Genomic DNA, 6,989 nt, shown 5'->3' with positions numbered 1-6,989 from the left:
ATGCTCTCTCTCTCACTCTCTCAAATAAATAAAATCTTTTTAAAAAAGTTATCAAAATGAAACTTTGGGTGAGTCTAAACTAACGAACTGAGCCCTTAATAATAAGCTCTGGATTCAGAAACAGTTGTAAAAATTAATAGCTGCTGAAACTGATTCTTGGTTGGCCTTGAAGAATTGAGCTTTCATGTTATGGATATCACATGACATGGAATGGCAGGTGTCCTCAGTTACACAGCTGTAAGAAACCAAATTCTGACAGCCGGTGAGTTTAGAAGAGGAACCTGAGTATCACGGATTGCAGATCCATCCAAAGCCTTAAATTTAGCCTGATGAGACCCTCAGCTGGGGAGCACCTAATCTGTGGAGTAAATCAATCACATCCTGAAGAATAGAGTTTTATTGAGTTGCTGTAGATTTCTATTAACTTTGCTCTTGTCAGTCACAGGAAGAAAGGCTGCTAAAGGAGGAATCAGATTTTGTTTGTTTCTACAAAATATCTCTATTCAAATATTCTGGATCCATTCTTTCTAAATTTCTATCATAACTTTCAGTTAAGGAATCTGGTGGAATTGTGAATTCAAATTACATTGCACTTCTGCAGCCACAGTATTAAATTTGGTATCTATTTAATTTTTTTTAATTTGAATTAATTTAATTAACATATAATGTATTATTGGTTTCAGAGGTAGAAGTCAGTGATTCATCAGTCTTATATGATACCCAGCTCTCATTACATCATGTGCCCTTCTTAATGTCCATCACCCAGTTACCTGATCCCCCCACCCTCTTCCCCTCCAGTAACCCTCACTTGGTTTCCTATAATTAAGTCTATTATAATTTGTCTCTATCTCTGATTTTGTTCTTTATCTACTTTTTAACTGCATTACCTTGGGACTAAACAAGAAGAAGATATTTTTAAGTGTGTTATAGAATCTCTGAGGGTCACTAACCATGCCCTCAGCTGAATTTAAAACCCTAAAATGTTAGTTTGCTTTTAAAAAATAATTCTCTACAGTTAGAAACAGCCCAACTAGAGATACAATACTTCATATTGATTGTGGAATTTATCTAAATTACTGGCATACAATTAGAAACTCATAATTTCTTCTTGCTATGCATTTCATGTCAGCTTATATTTCCAGAGCACTCTATATACTTTCCTTTATACATACCTATTTTTAAATAATTACAAATGTAACACTATAATGCAGATTTTAATAAAAATTCAATTATTTTTATCAGTTACTTCATCTGTGGTTTGCATTTATTTTTGATCCTAAGACAATATTATAAAAATGTCTCTATTGTCTATGAGAATTTCCTTCCCTCTTTGAAACACTGCCACATTTTTGTTTTACCAAGCTTCTCTACTTGTGGTAATTGCCAGTTTTATGAACTATTCGTGGCATTCTCTGTCTTACTGAGAAGAGAGAGATGGTAAAAGTAAATGAGTTATGAGTTTGAAATGAGTTATTTCTTGGTTCAGTGAATACATGTGTACTATGCAGAGCAGAAGATACAATCAGAGTCAACAGAACACCACTGAATAAAGAATAATTTACCTTATTCTTCCATAATAATGTCTGGGATAGAAATGCTCACAATGCCCACTTCTTCACTTGGTAGAAATATAAAATATATTGGAGTCAGCATAGAACAAAATGAAAACACACATTTTGCTGATGTAATAAAAAATAGTTTGGAAATCCTATTTAAGGTCTACATTTTAAATCTACATCATAAAAGAATTGAAATTAAATAGAAATGCAATGAGTCTATGAGTTGTTTGTTTCTCCTTCTTAATACTTCCTTTTCTTTACCATAAAAAAAAATACTTCCTTTTGACTTAATTAATTCAGTGAAGTCCAATTTAGGTCTTTTTTGTTGTTGTTTTAAAGTTGGTGCTTTGGAATATTGTTTAAAAAGTTTAGCCAATGTTAAGTTCACAAAGATATTCTCATATGTTATCTAGAAACTTTACTGTTTTAACCTTCACATTTATATCTATATTCCTTTGAATTTTGTATGAGGTAGAAAAAAATTCATTATTATTTTTATAAATGCAGATATTCAATAGACCCCAGGACAGTTTAATGAAAAGTCTATGTCTTTATGTGTTAGAGAATAATGCTTTCATTAGCCATGTGACTGTAAATCTGTCAATTTATTTCTGAACTTTCCATTCTGTTCCATTTGTCACTTTTCTATACTTGCATTCTTCTCTCTCTCTTTTATACAGGTATCTCCTGCTTTTCAAAGTTCCCATTAGGTCACTTCACCTTTATGAAAGACCTTAGCATTTGGTATTGCTAAATAAAAAAAAATATGAAGAGGATTTTCACTTTTATGAAAAAAGGTGAAAAGCAAAAAGTGTTCAGTGTTTGTTTTGCAGTTAGTCATTACAGGCAATGTGCATCCAGAGCAGAGGGGCCTCACCAAGCTCCTTCCCCTGGACTATACTCAGCCTTACAGCATCAAGCAATCCTAGCTTTGAACTATGTCTGTGAGCATCTGTGCTTCATCTCAATTTATTGTGTGCATCTCTTAGCAACATGTATATCCTAAAGCATCAGAAATGAAGTTGTTTGGGGGTCTGGGAATGCTCAAAAATTGCCTATATAATTAATGATAATTGCTTCTTTACCATTTTGGTTTATGACAGTTTTCATAGGAACGTTCTACTTTCAGATAATAGGGGATACCTATATTTTCATGATTCTATCTTATATATTTTTCTACTTCCTGAAGAACTTTGCTCAGTTTTCTTTTTCCTGTTGGTTGAATTTATTTTCATTTTTAGTGCAGTTTTGCTGAGGAAAAAAGTCTTACAATTTTTTTGTAGAGAATTCTTTTGTATGAATCATGTAGAGAATATTTTTATATAGACCTTGCTTTCATATTTTTACTGAATTTAAAATTTCATATCAACAGTTTTCTTTCAATCTTTTAAAATATTTTTTCTATAATACTCTGCTTTTATTCTTTATTATGAGTGATTCATTTTCAGTTTGCTGTTTATACCTTTGAAGTTCAACTGTGGATTCACCAATGCCAACTTCTCTTACTATATTCTCAAATTTCACTTTCAGAATTTTTACTATCACATGCCTACATTTGCTTTTTTGTAACTCCCTGAGAGAGACTGAGAGTACTCATCCCGAATTACCCTTATCCTTGTCCACTAGAGGTAGAGGTAGAGGTTCCACATCAGGACAGACAAGCTGAGAAAACCAGAGGCTACTGTCTCTGCCCACTATCCTACTTGTAACACATAATCTCACTGGAGAGAAGTATACCATTGTCTTATCCCCAACTCCAAAGTGGTGGTAGAGATTTTTTGCTCAGGGGGTGATGTAGACCTTAAGAAGAAGAGAAAGATCAGTAGTTGTCTCTAAGCAGACTAACTTGTTCTCTTACAGAACTCAACAAAATCATCATTGAAACAATGGGGATTTTGGTTATAAGCAATTAAGAGGCAGATAGCTCCATGATAAAATAGGAAGTTAAAATGTAGAAGAACTAGAATTTTAGCAGAGAGAATTGAGAAAATAAGCAGTTGAAATGAGTGCTCCTCAGTGTCAGAACAAGGCTCAAAGACAGACCTCCAAAGACTACCCATGCAAAATTTATTTGAGTCTGACTGTGGAACAATTTATATCTCAGGGTTTTGTCAAAGCAATAATCAAAAAGAGCGATCAGTTGGCAATTTGAGGGCTAAGAGCTGAGTGTAATATCAATAGAAGCAAATCAGCTAAAAGCTTAACAGATCAGATCAGGGAAAGAGAAAGTCAAAGATAACCCTGGAAAAACCAACACCATCCTATGTTGATTGTAACAGTATATTAGAATACGCCCTGAAAAGTGCTAGAAAAGGCTGAACACTTCAGCAGAAATAGACTTCACTGGAAGAGTCTACCCATCAATAAAGCAAGTAACATGAAGAGCAACGAGAAGCAGCTCCAGAGAATGGTGGGAATTAGTATACAGAACTACTAAAAGTTATTATCTGCCTCTTAGAGAACTCCAATGCCAGAATAAGCAGTTATTATAAAGAACTAAAAGGACATGTGTTTACAGCAGTAAGGAATATATATTAACTATGTCTTATAGAGAATATCAGTAAAAAAAAAATAGAAATGTAAAAAAAAAGAAGTGGAAATTCTGGAATTTAAAAGTTTAATCATTAAGATACATTTGATTACTCCTTTATTCATTAGATTACTTGTCCTGCCATTGATGTCACTGAGTAAGCATCATTAAAGTCTTCTCTCCCACTACTATCATGTCTAAGTCAGAGTCTCCCAAGGAACTTCAACAGCTGCAGGAGCTCTTCATCAGAGTTTTGAGCTTTGAAATAACCAATGAGAGTCTGAGGAGCCATTTTGAGCAATAGAGAATGCTCATAGACTGTGTGGTAATGACATATCCAAACACCAAGTGCTTCAGAGGCTTTGGGTTTATCATTATGCCACTGTGGAGGAGATGGATGAAGGAGGAGTCATGAATGCAAGACAACACAAGGTAGATGGAAGAGTTATGGAACCATAAAGGGCTGTCTCAAGAGAAGATTCTCAAAGACCTGGTGGCCACTTAACTGAAAAAAAAATCTGTTGGCATTCATAAAGACACTGAAGGACATATTCTGAGAGATTATTATAATATGGGAAAATTGAAGTGACTGAGATCATAACTGACCAAGGCAGTGGCAAAAAGAGAGGCTTTGCTTTTATAACATTTGATGACCATGACTCTGTAGACAAGATTGTCATTCAAAAATACTATACTGTGAATGCCCACAACTATGAAGTAAGGAAAGCCCTATCTAAGCAAAGGATGGCTAGTCCTTCATCTAGCCAAGAGAGTGATGTGATTCTGGAAACTTTGGTGGTCATGGAGTTGTTTTTGGTGGGAATGACAACTTTGGTCTTGGAGGAAACTTCTGTGGGTGAGATGACTCTGATGACAGTTGAAATGAGGGTGTATATAGTGGCAGTAGAGATGGCCATAATGGATTTGGTAATGATGAAAGTAATTTTGGAGATGGTGGAAGCTGTCATGATTTTGGCAATTCAAGCAATCAATCTTCAAATTTTGGACCTGTTAAAGGAAGAAATTTGAAGGCAGAACCTCTGGTCCCTATTGTGGTGGAGGTCAATACTTTGCCAAACCATGAAACCGAGGTGGCTTCAGCAGTTCCAACAGCAGCAGTAGCTATGACAGTGGAAACTGATTTCAATTACTGCCAGGAAACAAAGCTTAGCAGGAGAGAAGACCCAGAGAAGTGACAGTGATCTACAGATTACAACAGATTTGTGAACTCAGCCAAGCACAGTGGTGACAGGGCCTGGCTGCTACAAAGAAGACATGTTCTAGGCAATACTCATGAGTATGGGCAAAAAAATTCAAGGACTGTATTTATAACTTAATTGTATAATACGTTATTTTAGTTTCTGTTCTGTGGAAAGTGCAAAGCATCCCAACAAAGGGTTTGAATGTAGATTTATTTATTTTTTTGCTTCCATGCTGTTGATTGCTAAATGTTATAGTCTGACCATGACACTGAATAAATGTGTCTTTAAAAAAAAATTTGAATAGTCAGGAGGAAAAATTCACTCAAAAGACTCAATAATAGATTTGAACCAGAAGAGAAAAATATTGACTTATGCAATCTGAAGAACAGAAAGACAAAAAAATAAAGTAAATAAAGAGAACTTTATAAAGGTATGGGACATCATTAAGTATATCAGCATATGCCTAATGGGAGTATCAGAAAAAAAGGAGAGAGAGAATGGAATAGAAGAATATTTAAAGCTACAGTGGCTTAAAATTATTTTGATGAAAAAAGATGAGATTGGGCTAGACTTATGGATCTGTGAAATAAAACTTAGAGTGCACAAATAAACCCTAAAATCTATGATCAATTGATTACCAACAAGAGTGTTATAATGTCAGGACAAATCTGGATTATTGTTTTCCATTTAGGCATATGATATTGAATGGACATAAATGGCCAAATTCCTTCTGGGGAAGGGAACATGCATCCAGAGAAAGATCATGAAGCATCTGGCAACCTAATTATATAAAATGGATGTAGAAGGTGAAGTTGTAAAGTTGGCCTAAAGAAGAAAATATGTAAAAGTTTTGAGAGAGATTCCTTTACATATAAGAAAGCTCACTGGATTTTATCTTTAATTGCATATAAAAGTATAAGTAGAGAAAACAAGCACCCATTTGAAAAGATACATTTCAAACTTAAAAAATATTACTAGATGAAATACACTGTTTATCAGAAGAATGTTCAGGAAGAGTCTGATTAACAAGCTGCCATGGATACTACAGAAGATGTATTTATATAAAATGAAAGTCTACACGAAGTCATGTTCCTTCCTAGTATGAATGTCAAAGCTTTTATCATTTAAGTCCTTATTTTATAGCTATATCTATACTGGTAAATAAGAAATTTGAACTAGAGTGTTACAAAACTAGACTATTACAAGAAAGAATGTGTTTATTTGCCCTTTCAATTTATAAGGAAATCATTTGATAGATTGTGATGATGTAATAAAAAAATTGGTCTTGACCACACATTCATATATATATGTTATGTATATATATAATTTTTCACACACATGTTGCTCTGGGAAAATTTTGATCTTTGCATGGTTTGAAAGAACTGATATTTACCTGGTACATTGGACTTCCCTTAATAAACGACAATCTTTTGCATTATAAATAAAAAGAATTGTCAATAGCATTCCCAACAAGAGTAGCAAGTTCAATCAATTTATTTACCAGATAAGGAATTGCCATGGTAAAACAGTTAATTGGTAAGCTCAAAGTCATTAATTTAAGGAAAACTCAAAGACTAGAAGCATTTGTTTATCCTGCTTTCTCTTATGATTATTCCCCCTAGATAATTTCCCATTTAATTTTCTTTAGACTAGTTTCTCTGAATAATACTTGAATTATAAATGTTACTTAAATTTTGG

General features: G+C 33.8%; 1 pseudogene; it reads left to right on the top strand.

Moving 5' to 3' along the window:
- Positions 1-4,417: 4,417 nt before the first annotated feature.
- On the top strand, positions 4,418-5,230 carry LOC121486630 (annotated as a pseudogene).
- The last annotated feature ends 1,759 nt before the right edge of the window (positions 5,231-6,989 follow it).

The sequence above is a fragment of the Vulpes lagopus genome, chromosome 1 (assembly GCF_018345385.1).
Source record: "Vulpes lagopus strain Blue_001 chromosome 1, ASM1834538v1, whole genome shotgun sequence".
NCBI classification, from domain to species: Eukaryota; Metazoa; Chordata; class Mammalia; order Carnivora; family Canidae; genus Vulpes; species Vulpes lagopus.
The sequence above is the reverse complement of the archived record's forward strand: the minus strand, read 5'-3'. Positions and strand labels throughout refer to the sequence as shown.